The sequence below is a fragment of the Opisthocomus hoazin genome, chromosome Z (genome assembly GCF_030867145.1).
Source record: "Opisthocomus hoazin isolate bOpiHoa1 chromosome Z, bOpiHoa1.hap1, whole genome shotgun sequence".
Taxonomy (NCBI): domain Eukaryota; kingdom Metazoa; phylum Chordata; class Aves; order Opisthocomiformes; family Opisthocomidae; genus Opisthocomus; species Opisthocomus hoazin.
The window spans coordinates 1,114,826-1,130,628 of NC_134454.1; the positions used below are offsets into that span (position 1 = coordinate 1,114,826).

Genomic DNA, 15,803 nt, shown 5'->3' on the forward strand with positions numbered 1-15,803 from the left:
CCATGCAGAGTCCTCCCCCAGCTCCTCATCCCCATTTTGTATGGTTACACCGATGACATGGCCTATGAATTTTTAGGGTGGCAAGGGGCAATGTACAATCAACAGGGCTCTTCTGTTTGCACTGAATATTACTTTATCAGTAAATTGGTACAAGGAAGAATTTTTTCACGGTGTAGAACAAAGACATTTCTCCTTTCTCAAGCATCTGGCCCATCATGCCAAGCCCACGGAGCAGTCACATGGCATCTTTGGAAGCTTATCATTTAGGATGAAATTAAAACTAAGTTTGGTTTTGGCTTGCTATGGCAATGCTGTCTTACTTTGGTCTCATCCTTTATATATGGCAGACAGCAACAGAATGGCAACAGAGGCCAGTTTTTGGAGAGACGGTATAAAAGAACACAACTCGAAATGAATTGTAGGTCATGAGCTGTTTCTGTCTGGGACCAGGTCTTCCATAAAGTAGTAACTAATGGGGCAATTTTTACTGACTGTTGTGGGGAGTAATCCAATCTCCTATTAGGCTCCAGAAGTGAAAAAAAAATAATGAGGAACTATTGTACCTAAAACAATTCAGACTTGTTTGAAAAAAGGCCTCTTCACAATTTGTACATTTTTTCCTTAGTTTCCTGTAGAATTTTTTCATTTTTTCAGTGCACCACAAAAGCCAAAATCGAAAAACATTTTGTCTTTAGTTGTTTAGGTTTTCTTCTTGGCTACAATTTTTGCATTAAAAGTTGAAAAGACTGACTCAGTTAATAAACATTATTTGTCTTCATTTTGAGTAACATGTTCTGGGAAAATTGATTAATGTTTTCTGAAACTTTTAAAAAAAGGGTTTTAACATAAAATTATCATAAATCATATAATATTTGTGATTTGATAGAAATATTTTTTATGGGATGAAATAAATACCTTAGATTCTGATCTTCCCTGATCATAAGCAGCACAAGTTTTCTTTCTGTGTGACTGCTAAGTCTACAGTGCTACGATTGTTACAGAAAAAGGAATTTAATAAACAAGGATGTTATGAACACATCAACCAGACACTGTCCTTCAAGGAAGAGAATTCACTAATATTGCAGGAGAAACAAATTGTGCAAAAAACTTCACACTGCTATCAGGACAAATATTTAGTCATAATGAAATCAAAGTATAATGAGCCATTGCTTTTCTAAGTGCATGAAGTAGCAAGTCAGCCTGGTGCTTTTCTTGCTTACATAAACACCGGAAAGTAGGATGGCAGCAAACAGGACCAGAAGAATTCCCCTAAGAGCTGTACGAGCAGCCTCCTTGAAACGGAAACAAGGAATTCTCGAAGCTGGGAAACAACATGAGCCTCCACAGCACACTTCCCTTGAGGTTTTCCAGAGAATTCTGCAGGGAATTGCCAGTTTATAAGTATTAGCTTCCATCCTCAGCTTTCACGCTGCTTTTCAAAGGGCCCTGTGCGCTGTTAATCACGGCATTGCAAGAGGTTTTCTGACTTCTGAGCCTCTCGTGTCGTTGTGCATCTGCAGGACTCTGCAGCCAGAGCACTTTTTACCCATCACGGGTTTGAAGGATCTCATGGAGCTCTGATACCACTCCCTCTGCAGGGCCTAGTTTGTTCCATTAGAGAGGAAAATGGAGAACCTTATGGCACTGTCAAGGTTTTTCTCCCTCTTAGGTAAAGTTCTCTGTGAACAGAATACCGTAGCTTTATACTTTTAGCCAATAATAATTGCACAAGCAATGCTGGCACAGAAGTGAGGTGAGTAAAGCAAAATCTGCATGTAGTTTTGTTTAGTGAGACAGGAAATATTTCAGTTGGCTTTATCTACTAACAGAAAGTCTGGAAAATAATAATAAATAACAATAATAATTAAAAATAATGATAATAAAGATTGAGTTGGTCATCGCTTACTGCTTATGAGCAGTTCTGAACTCCCACGTGCAATCATCTTGCACCTCTTTCGCAGGTACGGTGTGAGCTAAGTGCAGGGGGTGGACAACATCCCCGAGCTCTCCAGCAGGCATAGGGATGGAGAGAGTCAGGGTTAATTTACTACTAGAAGAGGTCACCTACAGATTACTATTCTCTGGAGCACGAGGTGAGCAAAATAAAAAGTCTCTCCGGCATGAATCAGCACACACTACTTACTGCTGTGGGATGGGTGTGTAAGCAGTTGAACCCTGAAAGGAGAGGACCCCACCAGTAGAAATGCAATTGTGCATTCCCTTATAAAAGGAGTAACTTGGCAAGCTACTCGTTGGCTTTTCCTGCACCAATACCTTAGCAGCATCTTTATTCAAGTGGTGCTAGTGCTTTTTGTGAAAGAGAGATGACATTATTAGAACACAATAAAGCGAACGCTTAGGAACACAGGTAGCTTTTGTCATGTAAGTCAGTCTCATGGAAGTCAACAAAGTTTTGTGTGCTTTACTGTTTGGAATTCCAGGCACTTGGTGATATCTCTTTTTATTTTGGATCGTTGAGGTTTATGTGAATTATGTTGACTCTAGAAATATATTATCTAAATATTTTTTTGTATTTATAGTGACACTTACAATATACAATCATGGCATAAATTTTATGAATGGCAGAGAGTAAAATACCTTTTCCAAATATACCAACATTCATCATGAACTGACATCTCTGCAAACTGGTTCTGTTTCTCTGATGTTCACATTTCTTTTATCTGGGCTTAGTCCTGCAAGCAATTACTTACCTCACTAACTTTATCCATGGAAGTATTCTCGCAGCAGTCTGAGAGCCCATCCTTGCCAAAACTTGTATGCGTGAGCACTCTCCCTACAGAACTGAGCTTTCTGACTAGTAATTTCCACCTGTGACAATTTCACATGACGCTTGAAACTAGGAACAGACTCCTTCATTAAGATGTGTCACTTCATCTTTCACTGTGAAGATACTTGAGGAAATAAACAGATAAATAAAAGAAGAATTAACTGGCAGAGCAGGCAGGTAGCTAAACTAAATTTTAATCTAAACTAAATTTTAGTTTAAATTTTTTAGTTTTAAATTTTTTAGCTAAACTAAATTTTAAATACATAAAGATTTAAGAATGAAATTCCAGCTAATAGGTCACTGCAGCACCTACAGCTGGAGCATTCATTTTTATTAGCCCACAGACAGACACACTCAGCAGATTTGATGTAGTACAAGTATATGTGGTCATGTCTGAAAATACACCAGCCTTCATAAAATAGGAAATCAGCATTTCTCATCCACTGGTATGACAGGTTCCCTAGGAAAACCTTATAAGGCTGCAAAATGTTTCACCTAGATTAAGAACACTTAGAGCGGGAAAGTACATGCTCGTGCACAAGCGGCTGAGGATGGGACCTACCCCTCCCCACACACAGGGCAGACAAGGTTTGCACCAACAGCTTTAGGTTATGAGCAGCTGCCCGGGCGCACGCCTTATGTGGGGCGTTCTGGCCCCTGCATCCATACCGGCAGGAACAAAACAACCCCTCCCAACTAATTCTCATTGCTCTGCGGTTTTGTGTGAAAAGCACTGTGAAGAGCAGAGCCCTGCATCTGGGGTGTGCGGCGGCCTTTGTTTCACGGCTGGTGTGTGTGCTCAGGAGGGCGGGCAGTACAAGTGCAGGGATCCTGGCAGAGGACTTTCACAGAGTGTGACTCAGAAAATTGAATAATTGCACATGGCGAAGGTCAGCAGAGGATTTGGGCCATGTCATATTTCTAGCAGAGCAATATTGCATGACTGTATTTTTCTACATCAGAAGCGTTGAAAGAAGAGATGATGAAGAGTTGGAAGCAGGAAAAAATAATGTCTATGGTGCATACATTGCTCATAATATTAAACAGTGTATGCAGAATTACATTTGCAATAAATATTTCAGTTATGTTTCAAAGTAAGCATATGGGTGACAGTTTTAAATCCACTTTCAATAGGCTTTGCGGCAAAGCTGGACTGGGGAGTTTGAGGGTGGATAAATTCTCTGGGTAGTACACAGAACTGATGTCTTCACCTTCACGTAGCTGCAACGCATAACGTGTGAAGATCATGCTCTTGTAAGGCAGTCTGTCATTCAACAGCACTGTCTCAGGCTGCCTAGAGGAAGGGTGGCCTAAGCTCTCCTGATAAAGGGAGTTTGCTTTGGCCCTCTCGTACCCAAAAGAGCAGTCACATGCCTCTATGGCACTTCTCAGAGAAGAAAAGTGCCTCCCAATTAGGGTTCAAAGTCCAGAGATTTGCACCATCTGGCCGAGTGCCTCACTGTGTCCTGTGTAGCTGAAGCAAAGCCTGGCTGCAGAGCGAATTCCAGGGACATGGTGAGAGCATCGGTGGCTGTGGAGGCAGAACAGCCGAGCGTGGCTGCATGAGCAGAGCAAACTGGAAGGTGACAACACAAAATGAGAGTCAGAAGGATGGATGGGGTCTTAACAGCAGGGATGCAGGAGAAAATGCAATGGGAGGATAAGAAGAGGGGAAGGGAGACAAGATCATGAAAACAAGAGGCAAGGAATGAGGGCAATACCTCTAAAGGTAAAGTGTATACAAGACTGACAAAGAAAAACAGCAATGGAGAGCAAGAGGAAAACACAAAGTAATGGGAAATAATAAATTTCTTCTGTGAAAATTGATAGCAACGTAACAGAACGTAATAGAAAGCTAAATGATACAAAGCTGTGGGGATGAACATGCCTGTGGCACAGCTCTGTGTTTAGTACTGATCTTTTAATAAGAAGCTGAACAAAAAAATTAAAGTCACTGCTGGAAAACAGAAGATCTAGACACAGACCATGTAGCTATTTAGATTTCTGTATCAGTGCCACATTTAAACAGGGGTGGAAGGTAAAGTTATTGTGGCCTCCAGTATTTTTTGTCCCTCTTGGTAAATTCCTAAACCAGCCCTGGCAGGGTTGACTTTTGCTCTTAGTTCCTAAGGAGTGATTGTTTTGCCTGAGGAATACACTACAAAGCAGGTATTTCCAAAATATCTCCCACAGGTAGAAACACCGAATTCCTTCAAGGGATTGCAAAACCTCTCTACTTTGGACATCAATTAATACAATCTTTGCTCTGCAAAATACCTAGCTGATGCTTCTGGAGTTGGCCAACTTGTCCTGCTTTGCATTGGTTTGCGTGGATTTCGTCGGACGTGGGTAGGTGCCAGTTAAACCTGCTCAGTGCCTGTTTCTCCTCCTTCACCTAGGGCTTTGCCTGCCCTGTGCAGTAGGTTGGACCGGTGAACAGACCTCCTCTGGATAATACCTGTATTATCCTGTTCAGAGCCTGCCCAGGGCACCCTCCCACCCATCGCCCAGTGCTCACCAGGTCCGTACCCACGTGCGTGGTTGTCCCACCCCATCTGACAGCACAACCCTGTGTCTTAGTTGTTACTTGTACGAGGACCTTTAACATAATGCACAAGCATTTACAAATTAAACTCTTCAACAGTCTTGCAAGGCAATAAAAGTTATCGTTTACATGTATTTTAGTGGGCATGAATCTGAATAATCAGATTGAATTTGGCCTTGTGGGGCAGACCTGCTTTGCAAAGAATTCTCTAGCAGGGCTGAGAACAAAACCCAGGACCTATATCTTTGTTGAATGATTTTCTTTATTCTGCAGGAGAAAAAAATTTACATCGTATGTACTTGGGAGAAAATAATTTGTTACAATAAACATTGCACGCTTCAGAAAACCCATCCTCAACACCTACAGCAAAATATTGCTGAAAAATCCACCAAAAATGAGGGCAAGAAAGTTCTGTTCATTTTCTCTCCCACTCAGCAAAGCACTTAAACCTGTGCATATCTGTAACTTTGAGGACACACTGTAAGTTTATCCTGCTCATAAGTTCGTGTCAGAGTAGCTGCCAAGTAGTCAGTAACTTGCAGGATTGCTCCAGTGATTTTGTTAGGATTTTTAATATTCCTTTCAGAAACTAATTCTGCAATTTTCACTCACCTTATGTGTCATTGACTAAATAACTAGAGCTGAAGAAGACTGTTCACAAGAGTACTACAGAAGTAAGTAAAAAATGGCATAGTCAGAAACCTTATTAAATGATTCATTGTAAGTAACACAGTAATATTTTATCTTAGTGGCTTTTTATTCTGCTTTATTTATTACCTTTTTGGGTAAAGAAGGAGAAATGAAAATACAAACTTTATAAATTGTTGCTTGGGGTGTTTTTCTTAAGCTTTGTAAGAATGAATTTGTTGTTTTATATTATGCTTGGTATTTTCCTGTGTATTATTCATTTTTTATAGTAGCAGTGTGATACTACATGAAAAAAAATGTTATATGTACAAAAAATTTGAGGATACTGCATACATTTATAAGTATATTTATATATAATATAGTAGGGGTGTATATAGACACAGCTTTGTATATATGTGTGTATTTATACATGTACTTGGATACTGCATAGATACATATGTAAGACTGTTTACTATAGTAAGTGTGTATATATACATAGGCATGTATATATGTGTTTGTATATATATACTCTTTTTTAAAAAAATATTTTCTGATTCTTTTAAACACTTTGAGACAGACCTTTTTGCTTTCAAATAAAACAGAGCTGGAAGAGAGACATTATCATAGCATATATTTTAATAATCTCCTCGAAGGACTTCCTATATGCAACTTAATTTTTCTCCAAAGCTATTCAAAGCATGCAATACAGAGTAATTTGGGCTAATTCTCCCTGGAATTTGAAGGCTGCAGTACTGCTGACTGGCCAGCAGCAGAGCTTTCAAAGGTGATTAACTTAGGATTCCATCTACCAACCTGGCACCAACAATCACATATCTGAGCACATGAAATACATAAAAGATAGCACTACACACAGGCATCTCATGGGATATTTAATTTCTGTATGATACCAAAGTAAGTTGTGACCTCACGACATACCTATAATACTTAGCATCTGCTGAACAGTGCTTTCAGCTGCTGTTTTTACTGATCTTATGATTGTGTGTATAGCCAGAAACTCTTCAAGGGACAAATAATCACCTATGAGATAGTGCAACTGTACTTTGCATAATTCTCACGTATACATGATTGCATTAGCTATAGTTGTAACAATACATTTAACTGGTCTGTAATTGATAACGAATTTAGATTCTGTTATTGCAGAGCTCACTTATTTGTGTAAAGAACAACATGATTGCGTGGTTGCAAACCACACTAATATTAGCCTTAAGCTATTGTACAGCTGTACTGGCTTTTAGCGACCGTTTAACTGTTTCGCTCTTCCTAGAAAATAACTAAAGGGCTGCTGCTTAGCTCAACAACAACAACAACAAAATCATATATTTTTGGTACTGAATGAGCAGCTTCCCAAAGATAGCACAAAGTCACAACAGTGGGCTTCTGACTAGGACACACAGTACCAAATAATGTCGTGGGGATTGTTACTAACAGTAAGCTTTTTTTGCCTGTAGTCTCTGAATCTGCAGAATCATTTCTCAGATAAACACCTTTCATTTAGATCGGTCTTAAAGCATAAAAGCGTGACAAAACACTAGGCCTGTAGGTGTTCAAAAGGTAAAGTTAATCCTCATAATAGAAAGGTACTTATTTTGTGAAATAAAAAATGATGACATGTGATAATGATACTGAAAATTGGGGAAATGAGATAAGGTATACATTCACTGAGATCCCAGGGGGTGGAGTCCTTGTGAAACAGGTCTTGGGTTTTGCAATTCGAATGCATCGTAAGCACTTTTTCTTCTTCTTGCCACCTGGACAACAGTGAGTCAGTATACGGAAACAGATATACTGAAATAAAACTTCTGGTAACTGTGACATAAAACCAGTATTTTAGCCTGTTACAGACTTGGTATTACATATCAGTGTTCAGAAAACTATATGCTGTCATATACTTCAAATATTTTGCATTCCTTTTCTGTAGCAGAGCACACTTGGAAAGAAGCTGAACTTTGAAAACAATTCGCAAGTCATCCTTGCAGAAAATTTGGCTGTCCAAAGCAGAAAATATAAAGGTGCTTTTTTTTAAAAACTCCTGTTTAAAAGTCATATACTTTTCTACACGAAATACTTTGTACATGCGTCTGCATCATTGTCTTCTAGAAATAGGCTACCTTAATCAAGCACTCAGATGAGGTTTCAAAGATAGGGATTTATTACGGATATTTCTTGTACAGGTTCTACACACACCTTGCAGCTCAGCAAATGGGTAATTTAATTAAGGTTCTCTTGTTTTCTTTAGAGTATTAACATTTAAAGTGTACTCTACCACTATCCTATGGCTGGCAGATAGCTAAATGAAGCACAAAGAAAGAGGAACTTCGCATTGGGTCTACGCACAGCACAGCCTTCTGCAGAGGACTGGTTACCTACACCAGTGAAGGTGGCTGTAACAAACACCTGTGCCACTTCCAGGTAAATGTGAACACGACAGTGTAGTTTACAGGCTTGCAGGCCAGGGCCTTAAATCTTCAAACAGAAAATATAAAACTCCTGTTGGCTCTTCAGAAACGGGATATGCAAACGTTTTTTTGGGTTGGGGCCCTGACTAAGGCCGCCTTGCTCTGAATGCAGAAGGATGAAGTGGGGCTGGAGGACAAGCTTGCCAGCCCCTTGCTTGCGGCGAGTGGCCTTTGGCCTCACAAGAAGCACCACTGAGGTCAGTGGAGATGCTCATGAAGGAGAGTATCGCTTGAGAAGATCTTGCAGCACAGTCTTAGGAGAAACTTGGGGCCATCACACGCTGTTGTTGGTCCTGAAGAGCAGGTTGACTTTAACAGCATGCAAAGGCCCACTCCATTGCTCATCCAAGAGCAAGAAGCCCTATTAGTAGATGTGTAAATGAACATTTTGGATAGCAGCGGTGCAATATTGTTAACATCAATGTTTTCAAAGTACATGGCTGTGGGCTCCAACAGTGGCTGTTGACAGAGCTGTTGCAAGTGCAATTTTTGACAACCACAATTTGGCAGGTTGAGGCGACGTGGTCATGGCAAGATACCTGAAAAACCACAGAAAACACCACCCTGCCCATGTCACCTTCTTCCGCCTGAAAAAAAATAAACAAACGGAAAGCCCTACCCGGAGGTCCCTCCATGGCGGGACCTCGTTGGGGGCAAATGAACACACGTGTTAATGAGGCCTAATCTTCCCTTTTGTGTTTGTTTCTTCGTTAGGCTCTAACGGCGCTTCTGCCCCCGCGCTGAAGCTTTGATGAGAAGGTGGTGTGACAGGCTTGGCTTCTCCCTGCACAGCTGGCACCGCCGATGCCGAAAGCCGGAGCCTGCTGCAGCGGCATCAGGAGAGGCTCCTCCGGAGCAGGGTCCGACCGCCGGCTTCCCACCCGCCTCCCAGAGCCCAGCTCCCTCCCTGAAGCCCCTTAATGAGAAGTGGAGGACAATGCCAGTATTGTTGTTTCCATTCAGGATCTGGTGGAAAGAACAGTCGCTGTTTACCCAAGCATCCGCACTGCCCAAACCCTGCCAGTAATTACTTCTAGAGACTCTGATTAACTCTGCTTTCTGCTTTCAACACAAAAAGCCATTGAGACAGAGGCAGGACAGCCTTTCTGTCTCTCCTTGTCTCTTAGCAGCTTGCTTGAACATTGCCCAGGCCTCATCTTGGGTGCAGAAGTGAGGATGCGCCCGAATCCATGCCAGGTTCACCTGCTTTGGGTGAGCAGATGAGAAACCTGCCCCACGGTACGGTGCTGGAAACGCAACCCTTCTCCCCCCAAAAAGAGACGGTTTTGAAAAATCACTGCTTCGGTTTCCCATTCCTGGTTTTCTCTACAGCAGTCAGTAATAAAAAAAGACCCCTCTAATTAGCACGGGCATCTCTCAGCAGTTTATCCCTGCGAAACCATTGCAGCTGAGCACGCAGCACAAAACCGCAAGCAAATCGTAAGCACCAGGAGAACAGCGCCAGGGACTTCTGTTTTGATTTTGTAAACCAAGCAAAACAGAACTGTTGCTGAGTCTATTTCTAGGATGCTGGTGATAATTTTAGTCTGTCAAACCATTCGGTCTTTCCTCACCCGCCTCCCTTCACAGCCCCCCCATGCAGTCTGCTGCTAGCGCTATGCAAAACACCATCATGAATATGCATAATTATGGAGATTCATGGTAATTCTTCAGGGTTATCTGATGTGACGTTTATAGGACAGCAGCATGCATCACTTTAAACAAGAGTGACAAATATCTTATCCTTTTTATTTCTACAGTATTTTTAATATTTCCTTGATCTCTCCTGGGAGCAGCGTGAACCGGTAGGAATTTGAACAAAATATTTCAAAAATCAAACACTTTACTAGCATGCTACTTTTCAAAGCTTCGTGTTTTTAGTGTACGTGTAGTATGTGTGCATGCGTGTAAGATTGTCTTACCTCAATGCCAGTCGTTTATGTGAAACGAACAGGAGCCTTTCTGCAGATATTTTACGTTATTAATCCGTTACCTACAGAGAACAATGGGAAGGGAAATGTGTATTGTATAGGACTGCTTTCTGAAAATTAGTTTGATCTGTCTAATTGCTTCCATAATCTGATAACCCACCTGATTGATAGAGCAGTTTAGCAAGCTTTTCTTCTAGTTCTTATTTTAACCACAGACTTTTAAAACAATGACATTAAATTATTTGCTGTTAACTATGGTGAACAGTTACTGTGTTCCAGATCAGTTGTACCTCCTAGAGGTTTGGTTACACTGTTTATTAGAGAAACTAATTTAGATCAAGTCTAAAAATGTACTGTTTCTAATGATTGTTAACTATGAGCAGTTTTGTTCTTCATATTTGAAGTGTCTAAGCACATCATCTAGACCTTCATATTGGTGACATGATTTCGTGTAAGATCAGTAAAGTTGCTTGTAGATGAAGGTGAAATGCACTGCGAGGCCTCAAAATATCACTGGATATTCACCATGTATTGTTATGCAATGGCAAGACAGAGAGGTCTAGCTTTTTATAATAAAATAATAAAATTGCCTGCTGCACTACAAATTACAGTACTACTGAATATTGCTACAGAGTTAATTAATTTGCAATAGTATCTATGTTATTTACACTGCCACATGCCTCAAAATATTCTCAGAACAAAACATGCATTGTCATTACTGCATGAATCTTTCAGTCTTAACAGAAATTATTCTGTGGTCACATACCTAAACAGAAAAAATGTTGCAGGCCACATTAAAGAGAAAACACAGCACTCTAGTTTTAATTTTATATGTTCTTAGTAGAACTTATTTGCTCCTTGTAAAATTTAAGAATGCATTTTATTGTCTCTCTTAAATACATAAATACACCACTGCATTTGCACTTAGGAAAATAGATGTCTCTTGTTTTATTAATCAATTTTTTAAAGCTATTTGTACGATATTTTTAATGGACATAAACTCCGTGCTGTCCTCCATGTGTAACAATGCAGTGGAAGAGGAGCTCACTGAAGGCCCTGCCTTTCATTATATTGCGAAATCTCAGGCTTCATTAGGGAAATTAACTAGAAGTTAATGAAACAATGTGGGAAGCCTTCTCTTTTTAACACAGGGATGCCAAAACTAGCGTTTTGCATTTCTTTGTTTCAGTTGACTGCATCACATACAGTATAAGCCTGATGTGACACACTGCAAGTATAACTAAAAGCTGTGGGTTTGTATGTGAAAGGAACACAAAATGCTGCACGCAAACACCCAGGCACACGGGTGTGCACGTGTGTCCGGACGTGTGCGTGGGTGCACGTGCATCCCGTCTGCACGATACGACTTGGCCTCCAAGCAATACATTTCTTAAATGGCTAAAATTATGATTTGTCAGAGCATCTATGAAATGGTTTTTCATCAAATCAATGTCTTAAAATGCTTTTTTTTCCCCTGAAAACATGGATATGCACAAACATAAGTGTTTTATCTGTTCGCTTTGAGTATGTATTTTGCATTTGGCAGCCAGGGAAGGAGCAACCAAGATTTACCCCCCCCTGCCCCAAGAGGGTCCATGGCTGCAGACCCCCGTACACTCACCCAGTGACATCTCCCCAAGGGTGCTCAGTGCCTGGCAGACATGGTGCCAAAATAAACATCAGGGCGTGGTTTAGTCTAAATCATCACAACCTCATGGAGTGAAATATTGCAGGATAATTCTAGGGCCATATCCCTACATGCTCTCAGTGCATATTTCTAATGTTAGCATACCCTAACTCTTGTAGGATCACCTTGAGACCAAACTTGCATTTGTCCTCGGTTCTCACTGTTCAGACCAGGCTAAGTTCCGAAAGATGTTCAGTGAAGACCAGAGATTTGGGAGCCACGTTTAAATGAATATACCTGCTAAGGCCCTGATCCTGCAAGCCACTGAGCATCTCACCAAAGGCACCGACGCCCTGCATCAGAGTTACTGGGAGAGATGTCTGGAGAGTTGCACCTGGAGAAAATTGTAACGTCTTCCTTTAAATTGGCGACAAGTCAAAGCATTTTATGAGCTCTCACTAAAAGTGAAGGCCTGGTTCATTTAAAATTTTATTAAAATATTGTGTTATGGGTTTTTATCACTGCCAGCTATTAAGACTGGAGTGCTAAGCATCACCAAAATATTTTACAAAGCTATTAGGTGACGGAAACGGGCTAGTGTCATGTTATAAATTCGCTTCATGCATGCTCACATGCAAGTTACTTGCATTTTCCATGCTGCTTGAAAAATACTAATTGATGTGTAGAGCAGGTGGAAAATTGCATCCCCCTACATGAAGACAGAAAGGTGTAAAATCTTTGTTCCGTAGCTTTTCAAGGGTTGTTTTAATTTGCCTTTTAAATCGTGATCTATAATTTTATTTATGTGAAGAAAACTTCTGGAATTAAATGGATGTATTTTCCAAATGCCATGCAGTAGACGCAATAGATATTTTCTTTTGAACTGCTAAGGAGCAAAATACAATAATTTCGTGGCAAGGATCTGTCTGGTAATCATGTAAGATAAATTCGTAAGAAATACAGGAAGGATTTCAATGTATTTACTGTTGCTGCTAAGCCAGCCTCTGTTTCTCTTTGGAGATTTTTCATCTCTGAGTGGAAAACAAACTTTCCTTCGAGAGGTCTGTGAACCGAATAATAAACGTCAGGTCTAAATCCCGTATGGAAATAAATTGGGCTTAATCCTGGATATTCTTATGGATGCAAATGAGGGCGGGAGGCTTCCCCTGTCCTCCTGTGGTACGGACAGCCAATTTACCGGCGCGGGCGCACACTGTACGTGCTGCGGGCTCTCCGGCACCTCCCCCTCGCCCCAAGACTTGGTCTCAGCTGCCTGCCTTTCACAGAAAACCACAGACCAAGGAAACATATCAGTAATAGCGCCCTGTAAATTAACTTGACATTTGATGCGGGGGGGGGCGGGGGGGGGGGGGGGCGAAGCCCCCACCAGACCCTAAAAGCTTAAAAAAGACACGGAAAACCAAAAGGCACTTAGGACCCTCGCTACGTATAGCATGGATTTAAGAGATCTGGTTGTTCTGTTGCAAGCAACACGCTCGGCCCTCCTCGTCTTTGTTAAGACAACTCAGTCACTCTTTATTTAAAGCCACAACATCCATCAAATAAACAAAAATAATACCCTATACTTCCACAAAGCAGCCACCATGGAGCCAAACAATGTCAAGGAAGAGCAATGCTAGCTGTGGGCTTGGTTTATGTCCCTAAAACTGTAATTTTTGAAGATAGGCACCTGTCAAAAGATAAATTGTAACTATTAATATTAATTTACTAGTAATAAGGTGTGCTACATAACTAAGATATGAATTATTTAATATTAGTATTTTATGACTGGAAAGCAGCCCGTTATCTTGAAAATATCATTAAAGTAAACATTTCATTTTTCCCTGTATTTGAAGCTACAAATATTTTTTTCCTCTTTCTTCTTTTGTCAAAAAGTACTTGACAAAGCTAAGCTATTGATGGAATATTAACTGCTTCTCTGACTTTGTTTGCAATATCAATAGCAATATGTATACAGAGAGAAGGAGCATATTTAAGCTATTAGACATGCAGGAATGTTATTATGCTTTATTGTGTCTGCCTGTCCCCATCTCCTTTCCTCTCCCCGCCACCTCTCCCTTCCTCCTCCCTCCCTCCGGTCTTTCACACACACACACACACACATACATACATACATACATACGAACACACACACACACATTCCCCCCTCTGCAGAGCTGGCAATACTGCATCTCACAGATGTCTAGCCTTATGGTTTACATTCAAAGGAGTGTACTGGTAAAATGCATAATCTTAGCATCCCTGCTTCTTGATATTCATGGTTTTATTTACAAGTCCCTGTGTTCTACCTTTTTTCCTGTTTCTATGGTTTATATCACTGGCATGCCTATATTCTTGTAGGAATTTCAAATAAGAATCAAGATACAACTGGCAAATATTCTGTAATTCAGTGTGCATTTCCATAATTTAGCTGTTTGGGTTTTTCTAAAGAGACAATTTTAAGAGGTTTATGGACTTACAGATATATGAAGAGTATTTTGATAGGCTTTTTTAGTACTTCAACTACTTAAGGTTCTGTTTGTGTAAAATGGCTGTAATAAAATGAATTTATGTACACATATATGCTTGTGTATATGTAAATGCTTTTGGAATGAAAATGTTCGTAAATCTTTGTCGATTGTGCTGATTAAACCCCACACTCTGACATTGGCCGTGTTAAGATTTTTCAGAAAAGGGTTAAAATGCTAGAGAAAGAGTTATTCATCTAGTTTTTCTTTTGGTAGCGAGCAAAGAAAGAATTTAACTAGTTCAGATGAAGTAATTCATACTTAGCTAATTTTCACTTCTTTAAGAAAGCCTTTCATTAGCACTTTTTACAATTGCCAAATGGATACGTCCGTCTTGTAAACACAAGGATATAGTGAATTTCATCAACCATTTATTTTCTAATTATTTACAGACAAGGGTTTGATTCTGCAAGTTCTTGCACTCGAGTAACTACACTTACCTGAACAGACCTCTTAATATCAAAGGAATACTCATATGAGTAGTTTCTTCTAAGTAAATCTGCTGAATCAGGCTCTAAAATAAAAAAAATAATTTTAATATGCATTCCATTTACTGTTTTGGTGGGTTTTCCCCTTTATTATTCCCCCATGTGTAGCACCTGCATGTTTCTTCCTTTTTTATTTCAAGCAACAAGACATTCCTTACAAATACACCGTAAGCAAAATACTATTGCTCTTACTGTGGGCACACACTCCACATTATTCAACAAGAATAATATCTTTCAAAAAGATAATTAATTTGCATGCTGGTGCAAAACAATTCACATTAACATTATTCTGTCTGAGGTTTGAGATTTTGTTTTCTGCTGTAAGTATCTGTAGTGTTTTTGCAAGACGTTGTCTCAGTAGTAAAGCAATTTGGAGTGGAGGATATTTTTAGACTACATTCATTTAAAGGAGGGGGAGGGAGAGGCCGCGCAGTAAGATATACATGTATTTGTAATTCATATTGTTGCTGTGCTTCTATTGTACTCTGAGCTTCCATCATGGCTGAGATGGGGAGCTGGCATCCAGACACTGCAGCAGGGCAAGAAAAAAACCCCTCACCGAAAACACAAATAGGGGGATTTCTCCCTCTCCTCCATTATTCCCACTAATTATTTCCACAGTTCTACTATTTTGAAAAATAGAAGTAAATAGCTGTAGCCTAGGCAGGTATCTCTGGACTGTCTGTTAAATAACATTATTAATCCTTTTGGTCCAAACCAGACATATTTTCAGTCTGGTCTTTCAAGAGCCTCAGTCTACACATTGAAGAAGATGACAGAAAAATGAACTGG

At 40.1% G+C, this 15,803-nt stretch overlaps 1 long non-coding RNA gene across 6 annotated transcripts in view; it reads right to left on the reverse strand.

The window, feature by feature from the left end:
* The window catches only part of LOC142365747 (uncharacterized), a 109,841-nt gene that overhangs the window by 35,930 nt on the left and 58,108 nt on the right, over positions 1 to 15,803 (reverse strand). For 4 of the 6 annotated variants that reach the window (XR_012766613.1, XR_012766612.1, XR_012766610.1 and 1 more), the window contains exons 4-5: positions 14,964 to 15,037; positions 10,360 to 10,430 (exon numbers count right to left, since the gene is read on the reverse strand). This is a non-coding gene — a long non-coding RNA (uncharacterized LOC142365747). Of the gene's footprint in view, positions 1 to 2,711; positions 2,913 to 9,315; positions 9,404 to 10,359; positions 10,431 to 14,963; positions 15,038 to 15,803 lie in introns of those variants that run through there. The other 2 variants (XR_012766609.1, XR_012766611.1) reach the window with 2 other exon arrangements.